Below are 22287 nucleotides of genomic sequence, written 5' to 3'. Positions count from 1 at the left end.
CTTTTTTCGCTCTGACCGTAACTTAGGTACAAGGGTTAATTGGATTCAACACTTTCTCCTTTTTCTATTGTGGATCACGGATTTGTATTTTAAACCACCTCGGATACTATATCCTCTTGAAAATGAGAGTCGAGAAGGCGAAATGGACATTCACAGTGACTTTTATCTCCACGACAATACACCGGCGAAACACTTTAGCTACGGAGCTAACGTGATAGCATCGGGCTCAAATGCAGATAGAAACAAAATAAATAAATCCCTGACTGGAAGGATTGACAGAAGATCAACAATACTATTAAACCATTGACATGTAAATACACGGTTAATAATTCCCAGCTTGGCGAAGCTTAACAATGCTGTTGCTAACGACGCCATTGAAGCTAACTTAGCTACGGGACGGCGGCGGGCGTTTTAGCTTTCGACGACACCCCGGCCGCCATCAGAGTCGGCAAGAAACATATATTTCCCCAAAGTTACGTACGTGACATGCACATAGCGACACGCACGTACGGGCAAGCGATCAAATGTTTGGAAGCCAAAGCTGTACTCACGGTAGCGCGTCTGCTATCCATCTCAAAGTCCTCCTGGTTGTGTTGCTACAGCCAGCTAATACACAGATCCCACCTATAGCTTTTTTCTTTGCAGTCTCCATTGTTCATTGAACAAATTGCAAAAGATTCACCAACACAGATGTCCAGAATACTGTGGAATTTTGGGATGAAAACAGAGCTTTTTTGTATTGGATTCAATGGGTCCGAATACTTCCGTATCAACGATTGACGTCACGCGCATACGTCATCATACATAGACGTTTTCAACCGGATGTGTGGCGGGAAATTTAAAATTGCACTTTATAAGTTAACCCGGCCGTATTGGCATGTGTTGCAATGTTAAGATTTCATCATTGATATATAAACTATCAGACTGCGTGGTCGGTAGTAGTGGCTTTCAGTAGGCCTTTAACCTCCAAGTGCCCCAAGACCCCATAGAGGAGCCTCCACTGCCGGATGCATATCCAGGACTTATACTGACTGGGTAGTCCTGCCGACAAAGAATAGCATTTGAAAACCTCCCAAAAGATCCAACGTGCCTATGATGCGTTCCACTAAGCAGTAACGTTGAAATGTCTCCCAGGCTTAAACTCCACAGCAGGAAATGGCGAAGTGCAACGTGTTCTACATTTGTCTTTTGTGGCTAACAATGAGAGACAACTTCATTCCACTGGAGGCTGTAGATGTGTGCATGCAGCAAGAGCAGCCATTGTTTTATTTTTCAAACTTCCACTCAAAAAGAGATGTGGGTCATCTGATTAAACCGTGATTGGGCTCCTTCTGGATGCGGAGGAGCCGCCATAATCCCGCACATTTTAAATTCCTCGATCATGCATCACGACGATGCGCAAAGACAACCGGTGCGGACATTTTTCGGAAAGCTTGTCATGGTTTATACAGAGACGGAGCTTGTGGTGAACAATTACACCCACACACAGTTCTCTGGAGAAAAAAGAACGTCTTCTGCGGATGTAAACAGCGTAGGTGTGTCGACAGACGTCAAATGTCACATTCGCGAGCGATCAAACCCTTGAAACAGGAACCCACCTGGCTCGCAAGGCAGAAGTAAAGAGCATCAACAGGTGGTTTCACAGCAGTCGCGTGGCAGCATACTAGTTTGTTCACATGCTACATGTGGCGCCACCTTTGGTTGTACTCAGAATGACCTGCAGGTCTCAACATGTTAAAAATAACATGTGAAAACAATACATTGATTGATTGATTGAGACTTTTATTAGTAGGTTGCACAGTGAAGTACATATTCCGTACAATTGACCACTAAATGGTAACACCCGAATAAGTTTTTCAACTTGTTTAAGTCGGGGTCCACTTAAATTGATTCATGATACAGATATATACTATCATCATAATACAGTCATCACACAAGATAATCACAATGAATTATTTACATTATTTACAATCAGGGGTGTGGAGGGGGCGGGGGGGGTAGGATATGGACATAGAGAGAGAGAGAGAGAGAGAGAGAGAGAGAGAGAGAGAGAGAGAGAGAGAGAGAGAGAGAGAGAGAGAGAGAGAGAGAGAGAGATCAGAAGGCATAAGAAAAAGTATCTGCATTTGATTGTTTACATTTGATTATTAGCAATCCGGGGAGGGTGTTAGTTTAGGGTTGTAGCTGCCTGGAGGTGAACTTTTATTGCGGTTTTGAAGGAGGATAGAGATGCCCTTTCTTTTACACCTGTTGGGAGCGCATTCCACATTTATGTGGCATAGAAAGAGAATGAGTTAAGACCTTTGTTAGTTCGGAATCTCGGTTTAACGTGGTTAGTGGAGCTCCCCCTGGTGTTGTGGTTATGGCGGTCATTTACGTTAAGGAAGTAGTTTGACATGTACTTCGGTATCAGGGAGGTGTAGCGGATTTTATAGACCAGGCTCAGTGCAAGTTGTTTAACTCTGTCCTCCACCTTGAGCCAGCCCACTTTGGAGAAGTGGGTAGGAGTGAGGTGGGATCTGGGGTGGAGGTCTAGCAGTAACCTGATTAGCTTGTTCTGAGATGTTTGGAGTTTAGATTTGAGGGTTTTGGAGGTGCTAGGGTACCAGGAGGTGCATGCGTAATCGAAAAAGGGTTGAACGAGAGTTCCCGCCAGAATCCTCAAGGTGCTTTTGTTGACCAGAGAGGAGATTCTGTAGAGAAATCTCGTTCGTTGGTTAACCTTTTTGATTACCATTACATCTTCACTTAGGTCGAAACTTTAGGTGTACAGCTCCACTAATGGACATCGGAGTGTTACTTTCAAAGGCAAAATTAAAGTATTGCTAGAAACATAATTTTTATATGGGACTTTATTGTATTATATGTATAGTACATGTTCCAAAAAGAAAAAAAAGCATAAAACACCACCAGAATTACAGATATTACAAGTCAAAGTGATGAAGCTTAGTGTTACACTCATGACTTGGCAGTGTTTCCCACACATTAATTTATTTGTGGCGGCCCGCCATGAAAGAATTAAGGCCGCCACAAATAAAAACATTTTTTTTATTTTTATTTATTTATTTTTTATTTTTTGTCCTGTCCAGCTTCTCAGGCAAATCTTATAGTTGATGTAGATGCCCATATCAGCTGTTCAGATTTACTTTACGAAAGAGAAGTGTAGGATACTTCTCGTGTTGCCTTATTTGTATTTGACCACTACTGTTTTCTGTTTATTTGTTACTGACTGTGGCAGGACACCTCTGCCTCTGTTTCACTTTATGTTGCTGGTAAATAATATGGTTGTAGTAGTAGGCTACAGTTAAATTATTTAGTATGCACTAATTAAAGGGGCAAAGCTTTAAGAGACATTTTAGCTTTTATATTTTTATAAGATATATTTTTTGTAAGAACCACAATTAATAAATATATTTCAGTGAATAACTTATTGTTCAAATCTGTATATAAATATGTACATACAGTGTTGTAATTATATTGTAAAATGGATGGATGGATGGACCGTATTTTTCAGAGTATAAGTCGCTCCGTAGTGTAAGTCGCACCGGCCGAAAATACATAATAAAGAAGGAAAAAAACATATGTGTACAGCTCCACTACTGGACATTGGAGTGTTACTTTCAAAGGCAAAATTAAAGTATTGCTAGTGTGGTGGATTGTCCATAGCTTAAACAGCAACAAAAGTGAATTTAGTACAAAAGTTTATTTACTCATAGTCAATAGTGCATAAGTTGGATTGTTTTGTCCCTGCAAACAAACAGACGCTCTCCGGAGGACACACAAACAAAGCAATCTCTCTCGAGTCCTGGTCTCCTGGCCATTTTTATCTGTTTCTTCGTGCGTCAGTCTGTTTTCCTCGTGCGTCACGGTTTTGTGGTTTTCGACATGTTTGTTTTGCAACATCCTTGAATCCCTTAATCATACTTAGACAATCAAAACATTCTGTAGACAGGTTGGCACGACTTCATATTCAATGGCACAGAATAGAAGAGAAATGAAATGAGCGTACATTCTTGACAGACATGAAATATAGTTCAAAGGTCAGAAATTCTACTGCACTAGAAACATAATTTTATATGGGACTTTATTGTATTATATGTATCGTACATGTTCCAAAAAGGAAAAAAGCATAAAACACAGTATATTTAAATATACTAAATGTAAAAAAGGGAATAAATATTCAAAATAAGATCATTAAATGAAATCTAGTTTGGTTCCGCCATCATGAGCGCAACACAAGGTTGTAAAAGTTTCAACTACAATTCTAAATAAGATGTCAAAAGCAAACTGAAATCAAATACACACAGCTTAAAGATTGATCAATACTTATTTAAATTTAGTAATACATAAATATGATGATTTATCAAAATATAAAAGAAATATACCTGAACAGAACGCTCATGATGGTTACACCAAAAAGTAACGCTATGAATCGCATTTTTCCAAGTTCTTGTGGCATTTTTATGCTATTTCCAAGCATCTCCTTTTTATTATCGTTGATTTTAAATGGTCAAACTAATGCATATTATCTATGCATGCCCTAGTAAACAAAACAAAAAGTCATATTTATTTTAATTGTTACATTTTGAAGTACATTTGTGCAGGTGGGTGCGAATGTACCCATTACCAGAGCTGTACACTTATTGATTGAAAGTAAATTCCAGCGTTCTGTAAAGACTAAACACCAAGGATGCCGAAAACCATCAAGATTTGTATTCCTGAAGCATTAAATGCATTGGCAAGAAAGTGAATTTTTTGTCCTTGCCTTGATCTTTTTTACGTTCTTAAAAATAGAACTGGGAGACATGGACCGAAACTTGATACCCCAGTAATTTTTAACCGAATGGAGATGTACGATATATATCAGTATTTTAAACAAATCGTCGTCACGTCGTGTCATTGCTGGTTTACGAGCAGACGAGCATGTTCGGCAGTGCACAATCACAGAGTACTCACAAGCAGACACAGTGTGTAGACAGAAAAGGGAGAACGGAAGCGTTTTGGCTTAAAAACTAACGATAAAGTTTGATGCTATAACACTGAAACGCCCTTAGGAAGAGGTGCTTTAAGACATGGCTAGCTAGCTCGCGGCTAAAGTCCAGCCCCAGTCGACAGTGTTTTAGCTACTTCTAAATCACTAATCCTAATAATTTGACCCATCCCCTTGTTCACCCCCTGGGAGGTGAGGGGAGCAGTGGGCAGTGTCCGGGAATCATTTTTGGTGATTTAACCCCCAATTCCAACCCTCGATGCTGAGTGCCAAGCAGGGAGGTAATAGGTCCCATTTTTATAGTCTTTGGTATGACTCGGCCGGGATTTGAACTCACAACCTACCCATCTCAGGGCGGACACTCTAACCACAAGGCCACTGAGTAGGTACAACAACAAGTGAATCAAAACGTAAATAAACTATAATCCGGGCAACGTATCATAAGAGACACACCAGCTATTCTGGGGTTCACTGTGGCATTCGCTATGTCAACTAATAGCAGGGATGCTTGTACTAACCCCGTTTCCATATGAGTTGGGAAATTGTGTTAGATGTAAATATAAACGGAATACAATGATTTGCAAATCATTTTCAACCCATATTCAGTTGAATATGCTACAAAGACAACATATTTGATGTTTTTTTTTGCAAATAATCATTAACTTTAGAATTTGATGCCAGCAACACGTGACAAAGAAGTTGGGAAAGGTGGCAATAAATACTGATAAAGTTGAGGAATGCTCATCAAACACTTATTTGGAACATCCCACAGGTGAACAGGCAAATTGGGAACAGGTGGGTGCCATGATTGGGTATAAAAGTAGATTCCATGAAATGCTCAGTCATTCACAAACAAGAATGGGGCGAGGGTCACCACTTTGTCAACAAATGCGTGAGCAAATTGTTGAACAGTTTAAGAAAAACCTTTCTCAACCAGCTATTGCAAGGAATTTAGGGATTTCACCATCTACGCTCCGTAATATCATCAAAGGGTTCAGAGAATCTGGAGAAATCACTGCACGTAAGCAGCTAAGCCCGTGACCTTCCATCCCTCAGGCTGTACTGCATCAACAAGCGACATCAGTGTGTAAAGGATATCACCACATGGGCACAGGAACACTTCAAAAACCCACTGCCAGTAACTACAGTCGGTCGCTACATCTGTAAGTGCAAGTTAAAACTCTCTTATGCAAGGCGAAAACCGTTTATCAACAACACCCAGAAACGCCGTCGGCTTCGCTGGGCCTGAGCTCATCTAAAATGGACTGATGCAAAGTGGAAAAGTGTTCTGTGGTCTGACGAGTCCACATTTCAAATTGTTTTTGGAAACTGTGGACGTCGTGTCCTCCGGACCAAAGAGGAAAAGAACCATCCGGATTGTTATAGTCGCAAAGTGTAAAAGGCAGCATGTGTGATGGTATGGGGGTGTATTAGTGCCCAAGACATGGGTAACTTACACATCTGTGAAGACACCATTAATGCTGAAATGTACAAACAGGTTTTGGAACAACATATGTTGCCATCCAAGCAACGTTACCATGGACGCCCCTGCTTATTTCAGCAAGACAATGCCAAGCCACGTGTTACATCAACGTGGCTTCATGGTAAAAGAGTGCGGGTACTAGACTGGCCTGCCTGTAGTCCAGACCTGTCTCCCATTGAAAATGTGTGGCGCATTATGAAGCCTAAAATAGCACAAGGGAGACCCCCGGACTGTTGAACAACTTAAGCTGTACATCAAGCAAGAATGGGAAAGAATTCCACCTGAGAAGCTTCAAAAATGTGTTTCCTCAGTTCCCAAACGTTTACTGAGTGTTGTTAAAAGGAAAGGCCATGTAACACAGTGGTGAACATGCCCTTTCCCAACTACTTTGGCACGTGTTGCAGCCTTGAAATTCTAAGTTAATTATTATTTGCAAAAAAATAAAAAAAAGTTTATGAGTTTGAACATCAAATATGTTGTCTTTGTAGTGCATTCAATTGAATATGGCTTGAAAATGATTTGCAAATCATTGTATTCCGTTTATATTTACATCTAACACAATTTCCCAACTCATATGGAAACGGGGCTTGCAGCTTAAAACATAACAATTAGTTGAGAATCAGCTCTTATCTTAAAACACTCTTAAGTTGAGGTACCACTGCACCTCCAGGGGCCTTAATGGTTGAGTATCCGCTTTATTCGACTTTTTATGAAGTCCTCAAATGCGCCGATTATCGTCTGTAATGCATAATTGAATCCCCCCCAACGCTGCATGATATTATGAATGGTGTCGTCTTAAATCATTTGTCTCGGTCGTGGCTTGCGGCGTCAGCAATGTCACTGATTAAAAAAAAAAAAAAAGATCATTACATGGACGGGAGAACATAGTTGAAGCACTGAGCCCAAGTTACAGTCCACACAGTATTAGCGGGATAAATGAGCAAACTTCCCCAAGGTCCCGAGGCCCTGTGATCTATTAAGGCGCTGTCGTCTTGGATGGCGGGTCTCACACAGCGAGGGTTTTTTTTTAATTTTTTTTTTATGAAAAGGGGGGGGTGGGGATGCTGCTGACATCCTCTCTTAGTGCAATCCCTCGTCCTTGTAAGACCGAAGAGAGGGGAAAAAGGAGCACCAGAGGCTGACTTGGCTTTTCCTTTGGGCTCTGTTATAAATCCAACTGAACATTTTTGAACATCTGTTGTGGATGATTAGCTCCATGGCTAGGAGAGTTTGACCACAGGGAATGTGTGTGTGTGTGTGTGTGTGTGTGTGTGTGTGTGTGTGTGTGTGTGTGTGTGTGTGTGTGTGTGTGTGTGTGTGTGTGTGTGTGTGTGTGTGTGTGTGAACACGCTGCTCATTCTTATTAGTACACTGCAAAAACTGAAATCTAAGTAAGTTTAAATAACTCAAATAAGGGTAATATTTGCTTATTTTCTATCTGATAAGATCATTCTTCTCACTAAGCAGATTTTATATTAGAGTATTTTTCTTGTTTTAAAGGCCTACTGAAATGAATTTTTTTTATTCAAACGGGGATAGCAGATCCATTCTATGTGTCATACTGGATCATTTTGCGATATTGCCATATTTTTGCTGAAAGGATTTAGTAGAGAACAACGTCGATAAAGTTCGTAACTTTTGGTCTCTGATCAATCAATCAATGTTTATTTATATAGCCCTAAATCACAAGTGTCTCAAAGGGCTGTGCAAGCCACAACGGGCAAGGAAGCCTTTGGATGATGACGTATGTGCGTGACGTAGCCCGGGGAACAGAGGTATGCCTTCCCCATTGAATACAATACAAAAAAGCTCTGTTTTCATTTCATAATTCCACAGTATTCTGGACATCTGTGTTGGTGAATCTTTTGCAATTTGTTTAATGAACAATGGAGACTGCAAAGAAGAAAGTTGTGGGTGGGCCCACATACGGGCAAGGAAAACTCACCCCAGTGGGACGTCAATGGAGAGGACCGCATATGTGGGTAACCCCCCCACCCCCTCTAGGGGAGACCGGAAGCAATGGATGACGAGTGGGTCTGACGTAATATTGTGAAAGTCCAACACATCAGCGAAAGTCCAGTCCATAGTGGGGCCAGCAGGAACCATCCCGAGCGTAGACGATAAAAAAAAAGCCTTGCCCCTACCGGAAGTAGCGTGACGTTGTCAGTTGTTCACTCCCTCACATTTTCCTATTGTTTTCAACGCAGCTAGAGCGATTCGGACCGAGAAAGCGACGATTACCCCATTAATTTGAGCGAGGATGAAAGATTCGTGGATGAGGAACGTCAGAGTGACGGACTAGAATGCAGTGAAATACATATTTTTTTTCGCTCTGACCGTAACTTAGGTACAAGCTGGCTCATTGGATTCCACACTCTCTCCTTTTTCTATTGTGGATCACGGATTTGTATTTTAAACCACCTCGGATACTATATCCTCTTGAAAATGAGAGTCGAGCACGCGGAATGGACATTCACAGTGACTTTTATCTCCACGACAATACATCGACGAAGCTCTTTAGCATGAGCTAACGTGATAGCATCTGTCTCAAATGCAGATAGAAACAAAATAAATAAATCCCTGACTGGAAGGATAGACGGAAGATCAACAATACTATTAAACCATGGACATGTAACTACACGGTTAATAGATCTCAGCCTGGCAAAGCTTAACAATGCTGTTGCTAACGACGCAAAGGCTAACTTAGCAACTTAGCAACCGGACCTCACAGAGCTATGCTAAAAACATTAGCGCTCCACCTACGCCAGCCAGCCCTCATCTGCTCATCAACAGCCGTGCTCACCTGCGTTCCAGCGATCGACGGCGCGACGAAGGACTTCACCCGATCATCCGTGCGGTGGCCGCGGCTAGCATCGGCTAGGCGTCTGCTATCCAAGTAAGTAATCCTTGTTGTGTTGCTGCAGCCAGCCGCTAATACACCGATCCCACCTACAATTTTTTTCTTTGCAGTCTCCATTGTTCATTAAACAAATTGCAAAAGATTCACCAACACAGATGTCCAGAATACTGTGGAATTATGAAATGAAAACAGAGCTTTTTTGTATTGTATTCAATGGGGAAGGCATACCTCTGTTCCCCGGGCTACGTCACGCGCATACGTCATCATCCAAAGGCTTTTTCAACCGGAAGTTTGGCGGGAAATTTAAAATTGCACTTTATAAGTTAACCCGGCCGTATTGGCATGTGTTGCAATGTTAAGAATTCATCATTGATATATAAACTATCAGACTGCGTGGTCGCTAGTAGTGGCTTTCAGTAGGCCTTCAAGGGTTTTGATCCTAAATGATCTCAGTAAGATATTACAGCTTGTTGCTGAGATTTGATTACCTATATTGAGTAAAACATGCTTGAAACTAGAATATCAACTACTTTTATATATAACTAATATATAGGGATGTCCGATAATGGCTTTTTGCCGATATCCGAAATGCAGATATTGTCCAACTCTTTAATTACAGATACCGATATCAACCGATACCGATATCAACCGATATATACAGTCGTGGAATTAACACATTATTATGCCTAATTTGGACAACCAGGTATGGTGAAGATAAGGTACTTTTTAAAAAAATGAATCAAATAAAATAAGATAAATAAATTAAAAACATTTTCTTGAATAAAAAAGAAAGTAAAACAATATAAAAACAGTTACATAGAAACTAGTAATTAATGAAAATTTGTAAAATTAACTGTTAAAGGTTAGTATTATTAGTGGACCAGCAGCACTCACAATCATGTGTGCTTACGGACTGTATCCCTTGCAGACTGTATTGATATATATTGATATATAATGTAGGAAGCAGAATATTAATAACAGAAAGAAACAACCCTTTTGTGTGAATGAGTGTAAATGGGGGAGGGAGGATTTTTGGGTTGGTGCACTAATTGTAAGTGTATCTTGTGTTTTTTTATGTTGATTTAATAATTTAAAAAAACAACAAAAAAAACGATACTGATAATAAAAAAAACGATACCGATAATTTCCGATATTACATTTTAACGCATTTATCGGCCGATAATATCGGCAGACCGATATTATCGGACATCTCTACTAATATATAATATTTATATATAACTACTTTTTTAAAGTAATAATGTCTTATTTCAAGCATGAAAAAAAAAATCATGACTTTGACACAATTGTGTCTCATAATTAAAACAGATGACAGCCAAATGGACTTTGCTGTTTTATTTTCAATGAAACAATAGAAAATAGGTACTCATATAGTAGTACAGTTGGCAACAGACAGTTAATATTTAAACATTTAACATTTGACATTTCAAACAATTTTGAACAGAAATAGTTCATGTACATTCAGATAAATTCCTCAAAATTACAAAAAATTATACATGCGCACTAATTGACTGAAAGAGCACGCACTTGGCGCGATGATGTCATGTTATCCATGGAAAAATGCATTTTTAGACAATATGATTTGCCTGAGCGGCTAGGAGAACCCGAGAGTAACAAGCGCTTGCCTTGTTGCCTTTCCATTAAGAACAATAAATTAGTTTTTAGTATAAGTTTGCTGGTTTCAAGAAATGTAATGCCGAGCGCATATCATTATGTCAAGATAATGGCACTAGCATTTATTTAATTTAAGAATATTTTTCAACATATTGAGCAAAAAGGTCTTTTTTTTCTACCAAGAAAAGTGCACTTGTTATTAGTGAGAATATACTTATTTTAAGGTATTTTGGGGTTCATTGAGGTTAGCTAATTTGACTTGTTTTGGAAAGTCTTGACAAGCCACATTTTCTTGTTCTATTGGCAGATAATTTTGCTTAGTTCAAATAAAATACCCCTACTTTTTGTAATTTTTTTTCTTGTTTTTGAACACTGACTTTTTGCAGTGTATTATTGTGCATTTTATTGGTGAGGTTACACTTCTTATTGTGTCAAATTGCTGCATCGCCCCAATAGGCCTATCAAGGTCACACTTTTTCGCCGGTCCACAGTAACGACGTGCCGAGTCGTCTTGTGACAGGCAAAAGGTTTTTTTTTTCATGGTCACTTTTATCATCTCAAGCTTAGGTATTGGAGAGATTTTATCAGTTTTCCTCCCTGGAAGCGGGCCAAGAGATAAGACGGGACGTTTTGTCAGAGTAAAATTCATTTGAAAAAAACAAACAAACCACATAACATCACGTGCGGTCATTCCATATCTTGTGTTTTAGGCGGCGTTAAAGTCACTGACTCAAAATGACATTCATTTTATACATAAAAGTAGAAGAACACCACCACCTTGTAGCATATAAAAGAACAAAACAATGTTTGGTAACACTTTAGTATGGGGAACATATTCACCATTCATTAGTTGCTTATTAAAGTAACAAAGAGTTAATTTAGAGTTATTTGGACACTAGGGGAACATATACACTGCAAAAAGTCAGTGTTCAAAAACAAGAAAAAAAATAAAAATATATAAGTATTTTATTTAAACTAAGCAAAATTATCTGCCAATAGAACAAGAAAATTCGGTTTGTCAAGACTTTCCAAAACAAGTAAAATTAGCTAACCTCAATGAACCAAAAAATACCTTAAAATAAGTATATTCTCACTAATAACAAGTGCACATTTTTTGGTATAAAAAAAAAAAAGAGACCTTTTTGCTCAATATGTTGAAAAATATTCTTAAATGAAGTAAATGCTAGTGCCATTATCTTGACATAATGATATGCGCTCGGCATCATGATTATTTTTTTCATGCTTGAAGTAAGAAACGATTACTTAAAAAAAGTAGTTTTCTACTTGTGAGTGTTGATGACACAGCTTTGCAACAGTTGATATTCTAGTTTCAAGCATGTTTTACTCAATATAGGTCATCAAATCTCAGCAACAAGCTGTAATATCTTACTGAGATCATTTAGGACCAAAACCCTTAAAACAAGTAAAACACTCGAACATAAAATCTGCTTAGTGAGAAGAATTATCTTATCAGACAGAAAATAAGCAAATATCACCCTTATTTGAGATATTTAAGCAGTGTAAGGTTAGGGTTAAGGTTAGGGTTAGGGTTACTAATAAGCAATAATTCTGAAGATATTGAGGGAAGACTCTTAGTTAATGGCTTACTGGTTGTATAATAAGGCCATGCAGAATAAGGCATTAATAAGTACTTAATAATGACTAATTAAGAGCCAATATGTTACTTAATAAGCAACTAATTAATGGTGAATATGTGTTCCCCATACTAAAGTGTTACCCAATGTTTATATTCCTTACAATTACGAGCTAAGTTGCTCAACATTGGTAGTTAGTCGAACAATATGTTGAAGGCTACTGGCTAGGGATGGGAATCGAAAACCGGTTCTCGTCCAGAACCGGTTCCCACTGTATCAATTCCTTCTAATGGCTTGCCAATTTTTACCAATGATTCCTGTAACGATTCCCATGGGCGGGGATGAGGTCATTACGCAATGCGTGTCATGACGCAATGCTTTGAAAACAGACATAACTAAGTACTTGTGAATATATGCCAATACCAATTTTCTGTAAATTGTTGTGTTAATTTGTTTATTAATACAATCCTAATTTAAACAATAACTCGGCTGTCTAGTTGTTATAATTTGTTTTCTTACACTTTTGTATCTCATTTGCAAGTATAGAATAGAGAATATAATAGAAGAGGCTTTTATTGTCATTGCAAATTAAGAGTACAACAATTCTTCTCAACAAAAGAGGGGAAATATAATGGTTTATTTATTTATTATTTATTTATTATTTATGTATTTATTATTTATGTATTTATTATTTATTTATTATTTATTATTTATTTATTTATTTACTGTTCTGTTACAGAGAACAAGGAAATAGGATAAAACCGCTACGATATGAAAAGGGGTCGGATTAAATAAGTGCTGCTTCTTCCTACTCCTTTTCAGACATGCTGTAATTGAACAACTGGAAATATGGAAACATCGTATGCATGTTCGAAATAAACCGAATCTGAACTGAACAACGAAATTACGGATGATCCGCCAGCAGCATGTTTAAAAGGTAGTTCGTAAACTAGCATATAAAAGTGTCGAGCTGGAGGTGGCGTCGGCAGCGGACCCACTGGAAGTGGAGGTGGCGTCGGCAGCGGACCCACTGGAAGTGGAGGTGACGTCGGCAGCGGACCCACTGGAAGTGGAGGTGGCGTCGCAAGCGGGCCCACTAGAAGTGGAGGTGGCGTCGGCAGCGGACCCACTGGAAGTGGAGGTGGTGTCGGCGGAAGTCCCACTGGAAGCAAAGGTGGCATCAGTAGCAGACCCACTAGAGGCAAAGTTGGCGTCAGACCCAAAGGAGGTGAAAGTGGCGCCCTTTAGGAGGTCGCGTCCTCGCAGGAGAAGGAGCGAACGGCGGCTACCTTGCAAGAGGCGGTGGCCTCACAGGAAGATGAGCTGGTGGCAGAGGCCTTGCAGGAGAAAGAGCAGGTGGCGGAGGCTTTGGAAGAGCATGCAGCGGCGACCTCGCCAGACAAAGAGCTGGCGGCGGCGGCGGCCTCGCCTGACGAAGAGGCACTGCAGGTAGAGCTGACGCAGCCCCCGCTGGTGAAGAGGCAGGGGGCGGCCTCGGTGGAGGGAGCTGTACATTCCCAGTCGCACAGCTGCCAGTCCTAGCTAACCCCCACCAACCCCCGCCTCTGGAAACGGATAGCAGACGCTGTTGGTCATCCATGGAGCGTAAGCCAAGGATGGGGGGGAGGAAGGCCTGGAGGAGGGTTGCCGCAGATTGCCCACGTTGAGCCGGAACAGGAAGCTTCAATGGGGCCGGACTAGGAACAAGAGGCCGTCGTGGAGCGGAAACAGGACCTGCCACAGCCTTGGAAGGATGATTGGCTGCTCCAGCCTTTGAACAAATGTCCATGCAGTCAGAAACAGTTGACTTAATGTCACTTTGGGGAGGCTGATAAGTCCAATTTGTACTGGAAGTCTGTATTGCGCATGTCACATGCGCAGCCTTGTCCATACTGGATGATATCCCAAGCCGCGTAAACATAAGCAAGGTGGGAGTTAATCATACCTTAATTGGGCTGGGGGTGGCAAGGGAAGAGCAGCTGTCCGTGCCTGGGTCTGGCGAAGTAAAGATCTGTGTTGGAAGCACACAGGGACATTCGGCCTAAGGCGAGAACGGGACGGCAGAGTGGCTACGTCACCGGGCCAAACAAGGTCTTCATCCTATTCCGGGGAACGGTGCCGGCTCTCTGCTGCCATATCTTGGACCCTCAAGAGAGAGAGGTCCTCCTCATCCACTCAGGAATACCCCAGCATCTTTGCGCCCACTCTCACCGCCTCCTAAATTTTCCTCTTCTCATCCTTTACGAGAAGACTTTCTGGCAGGTCCATTCTGTTGCGTTCCGGGTTGTGTCATACCAATATTCGTGTTCCCAGGATGCGGAAGGACGGACAGGAAGCAGTGTCTAGATAAGAATTATTATTTTACCTCTGGAATCAGAGCAAAAATGCAAAAGATAGCCTGCCAGGGACAATGAACCTGTCTCTTGAGGCAGGCTAGTATACAAGGCTCCCTGATTAGTAATCAGGAGCAGGTGAGCCTCTTGATCACTAATCAGATAAGAGATATGAGATAAGTCAGCACTCTTGTAACCATAAAGTAAACAAAGGCAGGAGCGCTGAAACAGAAATAGACCTTAAACATAGGAAAACTATAACAAACACAAAACAAGACATGACCAGGAGGGATATGTGGGTTTTATTCTTGGATTTGTCTTTCTTTAATCAATGCACGTTAAAAATGAGGATGATGTGCAAAAAAAAGAATGAAGGTCAATGGGAAGCAGAAAAAATATTTGTTTATTTCAACTATTTTCCTTAAAACATGCATTGGGGCTATAACGTATAACTGATCAAATATGGGGATTTAACTTTTTATTCGTAATTAGGAGGATTTTTGATTTCAAACTGAGTGCACCACAGGACTAGTGGCAATGCGTTATTTTACGTTATTTTTTTATATAGTATCGGCTAGCAACTGAGAAGATCTGAGTGTGGTTTATTGGAGAGCTGCGGTGTCGTCCTTCTGATTCTTCCTGTGTGGGTGCGTGTGTGGCGGGGGCGTGTCTGTGTTTACTAACAAGACATCATGGCGGAGCCGCAGTCGAGTTTCTTAACGTGGAGATATTCTCACTATTTTTCTTTTGTCGAACACAAAGAAAATAACATTTTAGTTAAATGTAAGTTGTGTCTTGGATGAAAGATCCCATATACTACCCAAAACAGCAATTTAAATCTGCTGAAACAGCTACAAAAGCAACATGCTTCGACGAAGCTAGTAAAGAGAGACACACTTCACCTCCACCTCCACCAGCACCTAAGGATTTTAACGCAGGGACTGCTAGCCAGGACAACATTGATAGAGCCATTGCAGCGTATGTGCTAGTAGACATGCAGGCTATTTCTACAGTGGGGTCACCCGCTTTCAGGCAGCTAATTAGCATGATAGCGGGCGTCAAACGGCAAATGGCACGAAAACATTTTCCAAGTTCCTGGACACAGTGGACAGTGAGTACATAAAAATAGAAAGAAAAAAAAACACTCCAAACTCTGCCTCTGCTCATCATTCAGCACTGAAGGTACACACTCTGTCAATTCTCTTATATACTCCTTCATTCTAGACTTCTAGAGTGTTTCATTATCACATCACTCTAAATGTATAGACTATAAAGTTCACAAACATAAAGAGGGTTCCTAGTGGGCCAGGCCAATCTTTCCTTATCTCTAAACTAAAACTGGGGAAATGCGTAGAGTGTTGTGGGCTTCAGTACAGTGTTGATCTCCTGAAGACATGATTTTATTTCACAATTCCTTGAGAGAAAAAAACCGCCTGGTTAGGCTTTGTGTGTAGTGACATGACATAATCATGTCATGTGTGCCTTCCTTGGGTGGAGCCAGGTTTACAGCTACGTTGTTATTATGCGGTTTGTTACTTATGTATGTTATGTTGCAGCTTTTTAAAATAGTTTTGTCAATTTGTTCTGGCCCAAGGACAAACATATCTTTGTCCTTGTGTGTTGTATGTAGACCACATTGCTTAGCAGAGTTCAGTGGTGCAAGTGCATGCCAAGTTGATCAACAGACTGTATTATTCTCCAGTGCAATAGCCGTACTGAAATGAATGCTAAACGGGCATTAATGGAAGCCTTAAAAAAAAAGAAGAAAAAAAAAGTAACTAAATAGTTACTTTTTACAGTAATGCTTTACTTTTTGGTGTAAGTAACTGAGTTAGTAACTGAGTTACTTTTGAAATAAAGTAACAGTAACTAGTTACTGGTTTCCAGTAACTAACTCAACACTGATTATATGTAAATATGAACTTATATTTATTAGGGATGTCCGATAATGGCTTTTTGACGATATCCGATATTCCGATATTGTCCAACTCTTAATTACCGATACCGATATCAACCGATACTGATATATACAGTCGTGGAATTAACACATTATTATGCCTAATTTGGACAACCAGGTATGGTGAAAATAAGGTCCTTTTTTTTTTTTTAAATTAATAATATAAAATAAGATAAATAAATTAAAAACATTTTTTTAAAATAAAAAAGAAAGTAAAACAATATAAAAACAGTTACATAGAAACTAGTAATTCATGAAAATGAGTACAATGAACTGTTAAAGGTTAGTACTATTAGTGGAGCAGCAGCACGCACAATCATGTGTGCTTACGGACTGTATCCCTTGCAGACTGTATTGATATATATTGATATATAATGTAGGAACCAGAATATTAATAACAGAAAGAAACAACCCTTTTGTGTGAATGAGTGTGAATGGGGGAGGGAGGTTTTTTGGCTTAGTGTAGTAATTGTAAGTGTATCTTGTGTTTTTTATGTGGATTTAATAAAAAAAAAAAAAAAAAAAAAACGATACCGATAATAAAAAAAACGATACCGATAATTTCCGATATAACATTTTAAAGCATTTATCGGCCAATAATGTCGGCAGGCCGATATTATCGGACATCTCTAATATTTATACATTGTATTTATTTATTCTAACCAACTATGAAATTATATACCATATATACAATATGCTTCTGTCAGCAGCTACACCCCACGACCCTGAAAGGGACAAACGGTAGAAAATGGATGCATGGACATTGTTCCTTATGGGGCATTTTGCTTTAATATACAAACTGTTCTATTGACAAACTTGGTTGGAGAACCAATCAAGAACGTGTATCAAGGTTTCACTGTAATAAGCATGCAGAAGTGTGTTTTTTAAGTATATTTCAGAAGCTTTTGGTGAAATTAAGGCAGGTAAATATAACAGAATTAGAGATGTATTATCGGCTGATAAATGCTTTAAAATGTAATATCAGAAATGATCGGTATCGGTTTCAAAAAGTAATACTTGGTCAACAGCCATACAGGTCACACTGAGGGTGGACGTATAAACAACTTTAACACTGTTACAAATATGCGCCACACTGTGAACCCACACCAAACAAGAATGACAAACACATTTCGTTAGAGAACATCCGCACCGTAACACAACATAAACACAACAGAACAAATACCCAGAACCCCTTGCAGCACTAACTCTTATGGGACGCTACAATATACACCCCCCCACCACCTCTCTCAGCGAGAGCATGTCCCAAGTTCCAAGCTGCTGTTTTGAGGCATGTTAAAAAAAATGATGCACTTTGTGACTTCAATAATAATTAAAGCTGCAAGCAGCGTTGGTCGGGCCCGCATATTTGGCAGGTGCTAGTCCTAAGTGTCCAAAAACTTTTGTCTACTGTTAGTCCTACGTGTCCCAATACTTTTGTTGACATCAGCGCAGTGGTACAGTGGTTCTATTAAGGCTCGTAAAATCACAGCAGCATTTTCAGCGCAGCGGTTCTTTGAAGGCTCATAAAATCAAAACCGTAGCACTTATCCAAACTCTTTGAGTATCCGTCAATCAGAAGGGTTCAATCTCTCTCCTGTAGTAGTTTGAAGCCGAAACGACAAACGCGCTCAGAGGAGATAATGTTTGATGTTTGGTGACCGGTTTTAACAAAAATTTAGTTTTGAAGGAGGGATTGCAAACTTCCTGTTTTTGTTTCATGTCTCTAAGACGTTCCTACCGGAAGTTACAAGCAGTTTTGTCTGTGTTTTCCTCTGAGGAGCAGTTTTGTCTCTGTTTTATTCAAAAATTGCGCTAGAGCGCAAATTTGAGTTTTGGGGTTCGTTTTTTTTTATTAGATCACAATTTCCACCAGTCCTGATGTGTGTGAAAAGTTTGGTGAGTTTTGAAGTATTTTAAGGGGGTCAAATTACAGCTCAAAGAGGCAAAAATTAGTGTTTTTAGTACATTTTTGTCTTGAAGGGGAAATTGCCAACTTCCTGTTGGTTTTTGCCCGAGAATGTCAAATTATGAAATGTAGGTCTACGTCAGACCTACATAGAGGATTTGTCTCTACGACCTTCCTAGTGGGAGTTACAGGCGGTTTGTTTTTGTTTTTTCCTAGGGGGCGCTGGAGCGCAATTTTGAGTTTTGGGGTTTGGTTTTTTTATTAGATGGCAATTTTCGCAGGTCCCGATGTGTGTGTCAAATATGTAGTGGGTGAAATTGCAGCTCGAAGAGGCGGCGGAAGAAAAAAGAATAATAATAAAACCTTACAATAACAAAGGAACCTAAATATACATTGTTTAATGCATCCAGCATCACAACAAAATTAGGCATAACAATATCTTAATTCCACGACTGTATATATCGGTATCGGTTGATATCGGAATCAGTAATTAAGAGTTGGACAATATCGGAATATCGGATATCGGCAAAAAAAGCCATTACCGTACATCTGTAATATATACAATGTGCTTCTGTCAGCAGCTACACCCCGCGACCCTGAAAGGGACAAGCGGTAAAAAATAGATGCATGGACATTGTTCCTTATGGAGCATTTTGCTTTAATATACAAACTGTTCTATTGACAAACACGGTTGGAGAACCAATCAAGAACGTACACTACCGTTCAAAAGTTTGGGGTCACATTGAAATGTCCTTATTTTTGAAGGAAAAGCACTGTACTTTTCAATGAAGATAACTTTAAACTAGTCTTAACTTTAAAGAAATACAGTCTATACATTGCTAATGTGGTAAATGACTTCTAGCTGCAAATGTCTGATTTTTGGTGCAATATCTACATAGGTGTATTTCCAGCAACTATCACTCCAGTGTTCTAATGGTACAATGTGTTTGCTCATTGGCTCAGAAGGCTAATTGATGATTAGAAAACCCTTGTGCAATCATGTTCACACATCTGAAAACAGCTTAGCTCGTTACAGAAGCTACAAAACTGACCTTCCTTTGAGCAGATTGAGTTTCTGGAGCATCACATTTGTGGGGTCAATGAAACGCTCAGAATGGCCAGAAAAAGAGAACTTTCATCTGAAACTCGACAGTCTATTCTTGTTCTTAGAAATGAAGGCTATTCCACAAAATTGTTTGGGTGACCCCAAACTTTTCAAGGTTTCACTGTAATAAGCATGCGGAAGTGTGTTTTTTTTAAGTATATTTTAGAAGCTCTTGGTGAAATATAAAGGTAAATATTAGGGATGTCCGATAATATCGGCCTGCCGATAGTATCGGCCGATAAATGCGTTAAAATGTAATATCGGAAATTATCGGTATCGGTTTTTTTTTATTATCTGTATCGTTTGTTTTTTTTTATTTTTTTTATTTTTATTAAATCAATATAAAAAACACAAGATACACTTATGATTAGTGCACCAACCCAAAAAACCTCCCTCCCCCCATTTCTTTCTGTTATCAATATTCTGGTTCCTACATTATATATCAATATATATCAATACAGTTTGCAAGGGATACAGTCCGTAAGCACACATGATTGTGCGTGCTGCTGGTCCACTAATAGTACTAACCTTTAACAGTTAATTTTACTCATTTTCATTCATTACTAGTTTCTATGTAACTGTTTTTATATTGTTTTACTTTCTTTTTTATTCAAGAAAATGTTTTTAATTTAGTTATATTATTTTTTTAAAAAAGGACCTTATCTTCACCATACATGGTTGTTCAAATTAGGCATAATAATGTGTTAATTCCACGACTGCATATATCGGTTGATATCGGTATCGGTAATTAAAGAGTTGGACAATAAGCCATTATCGGACATCCCTAGTAAATATAACAGAATATAAAGACAGCATTTTTTTTTGTTGCTGTGTGCAATATGCTCTTTACTGCACATAATGACACACAAAGTGTGCACCGTGTATCTTTTTTTCTTTTTCCTTCAACATTTTTGGTGCAGACCAAAGTACGGAAGTGTTGTCTCCCATTGGTAGGGTTGGAAGAAGGTAAGTCCGGCCTCCTCCTCCTCCTCCTCCTCTTTCCTCCACAGAGAAACGTGACACCAGTGACATCACACGGTGGGCTTGGCTTGTCCCATGCTCACTGCTCAACACACTCAGTGTGTGAACAAGCTCTACTCCTGAAGGATCTCCGCTCCTCCGGACTGGAATTGTAACCCTCGGGATCCGGCTTTTTTTTTTTTAAACACGTGGAATAACAGAGGAGCCCCTTTTTAAAGATTTGGGTTTTTTTTCCCACATTTGAGGGATAATCATTCCTGGATATAATTTGGATTGCCTTCCCCAGGATTAGACGTTCCCTGGAATAAGTGTCTTAAAAGGGAATAAAAGGAGATATTTATTCCGTACCGACATGAATAGGTGAGTCGTAAAAGTCTCCGCACTCAGGACAAGATTGGGTGCAGGTGCATTTAAAAATATTGCTGAGTGGCTCACTTTTCCGCCACGGTCTTTGCTTGATGGCATCTCCGCATCATAAAAGTAACAAAATAAGTCTGGAGCAGTCAGGTATTGGGGTCTTTTGTGGCTTTCCCCTTTTTTTTTTGTCCCTGCTCACTCTTGCTTGTTAAGCCAAACAAAAGTTGAACCTCGTCCCGGCTTAGCTCCATTGGCCGGCTCCCTGGCAAATTGCCCTGTCCCTCCCCAACTTTATTCCGAGGACTTTGAATAGAAGGACCATAGAATGTCCCCCTAGCTACTGCTGCTAAGGTGAGGCACCCTGCCGTGCTTACTACGGCGAGGCCAAACAACCTGTTTTTCCAGTTGTCTTTATCACCCCGGGCAATCTGAGGGTAGAATTTCAACGGCAAGAATTCCAGGCTGAGGGAGACGCTGGAAGACTTTGAAATCCCAGATAATTGTAGAGGGAGAAGCCACAAATTATGATTCTGCTTTTTTGGGGGCCTCAAAGTACAACCTTCACTGACTTTTTCTCAAACTTTTGTCCCTTTCACGTCTTTTTTGTACGTTCTATTCAAAGGAGCATATGTTCTAAGAACACACAACAGGTATAAGTACAGAACAAGCATGTGGTGTTATCATTATCTAATTAACTAAATAAATCCGTATCATGCATGTATTAATGCTTCATACAAGGGTTGTACGGTATACCAGTACTGATTGATTGATTGAGACTTTTATTAGTAGGTTGCACAGTGAAGTACATATTCCGTACAATTGACCACTAAATGGTAACACCCGAAAAAGTTTTTCAACTTGTTTAAGTCGGGGTCACTTAAATTGATTCATGATACAGATATATACTATCATATATACCAGGGGTCACCAACCTTTTTGAAACCAGAGCTACTTCTTGGGTACTGATTAATGCGAAGGGCTACCAGTTTGATACACACTTAAATAAATTGCCAGAAATAGCCAATTTGCTCAATTTACCTTTAACTCTATGTTATTATTCATAATTAATGATATTTACACTTAATTGA

General features: G+C 39.6%; 1 protein-coding gene across 14 annotated transcripts in view; it reads left to right on the top strand.

Moving 5' to 3' along the window:
• Positions 1-22287, top strand: part of LOC133631554 (receptor-type tyrosine-protein phosphatase F) — a 595429-nt gene that overhangs the window by 139918 nt on the left and 433224 nt on the right. The window contains exon 1 of one of the 14 annotated variants that reach the window (XM_062023861.1): positions 20887-21202. The exons of the other annotated variants lie outside the window; for them this stretch is intronic. The gene's annotated coding sequence lies outside the window, so the exon portion shown is untranslated. Of the gene's footprint in view, positions 1-20886; positions 21203-22287 lie in introns of those variants that run through there. 14 annotated transcript variants of the gene reach the window in all.

This window comes from Entelurus aequoreus, linkage group LG16 (assembly GCF_033978785.1).
Source record: "Entelurus aequoreus isolate RoL-2023_Sb linkage group LG16, RoL_Eaeq_v1.1, whole genome shotgun sequence".
Classification (NCBI taxonomy): domain Eukaryota; kingdom Metazoa; phylum Chordata; class Actinopteri; order Syngnathiformes; family Syngnathidae; genus Entelurus; species Entelurus aequoreus.
This window is presented reverse-complemented; position numbering and strand designations above follow the sequence as displayed.